Genomic DNA, 1,412 nt, shown 5'->3' with positions numbered 1-1,412 from the left:
ATCTGTGATTTGAGGCATCACTGTTATCAAGGAAAACCAAGCCACTTGACCCATCACTGTTATCAAGGAAAATCATCCCACGTGTAATAACCCCGTGGTGGTCGTTAAGGGAGCATGCTATCACTCCTGCCAAATGCCTCTTGGTCTTGGGCCGTTAATCCGCTCCTTAAGTCGAGAAAGAGGAGCTCTTAGCCAAACAAAAACAGTTTTATGGCATAGTCTAGATCACCAAAATGTTATTGTTAAGATATAATTGTTAATTAAAAATATACATTAATAAATAAAATAAATTTAAAATAAAAAATTATTAATATTACATTGCATTTATTTGTAACAAAAATGAGAATTTTTATAAATCTATTTCAAACACTTAAATTCTATAAGTTGGAGTCAGTGATAAAACTTATTTTTTATTGTTTATATCTTGATACACTACAAAGATACCGTACAGAAATATAAATAACTCCTCAAAAAATTTAAACAAAAATAAAACTTACCACACTAAACAATAAAAACAATATATTATATTGATTCGAAACACATTAATAAGAAAAAATTTATTAACAGCAATTTATTAACTCAATTAAAAGCATAAGCTTCACCCAATTATACACGTGTTCTCATCGAGTCACCTTTTTTTCTTTATGAATAAGGAAGTTTACTTATTTATGGATTTTATTTCATGTAATACTCGGAGGGATAGATCACATGAATCACCACTGGACTCATTTTTATGATATTTAAAAAAAATATTATATTATTTATTTAATTTAGTTTATTGTTACATATATAAAATAGCTATGGTAGATTTTCAAAAAGCTAAATTTATTTGTATATTTAATCAATTCAAAAAATAAATTTTGTCAATAAAAAAATATTTTTAATGACTTGAAAAAACCCAAAAATAAAATATTTGAAATTATATAATTTTCTTAATCATCTAATATTTTCAAAAATTAAGGGCCAAGTAGTTCCACTTAAAGAAGGCAATGGAAGCACCACGACCATAGTTGATGCTAAGGTGCAGAACAAAATCGAGATGAAAGATAAAATTGATGTGGGAAATATTGTAGAAAAATAGGGTAGCTTTTGTGTAAATACTTTAGTTAATAAAATTAGGGATTTTTTTTTAACACTTTGTTAATTTTTGAAGATAAAATAGTTCATAAAAAGTTGTTTTTATTTTTAAATTTAAAATTTGTTTGGTAAAATATAATAATTAATAAAAAATAATATTATTTTTTAGAAGATTATAATATTTTTTTTTAAATAACTAATAATAAATAGAAGTGTTTTTGAGTGAAGTACAATATTTTTTAGAAATAATTTATGTAATGACCCCAGGATATGTAAATGTGAAAGTTTACTGTGGTAAAAGACAGTAATACAGTTGTTGTTATGTTTTAAACAAA

This window comes from Pinus tabuliformis, chromosome Q (genome assembly GCF_031772625.1).
Source record: "Pinus tabuliformis cultivar Carrire ecotype Pingquan chromosome Q, CPIR1, whole genome shotgun sequence".
Taxonomy (NCBI): domain Eukaryota; kingdom Viridiplantae; phylum Streptophyta; class Pinopsida; order Pinales; family Pinaceae; genus Pinus; species Pinus tabuliformis.
Note: the sequence above shows the minus strand (reverse complement) of the source record.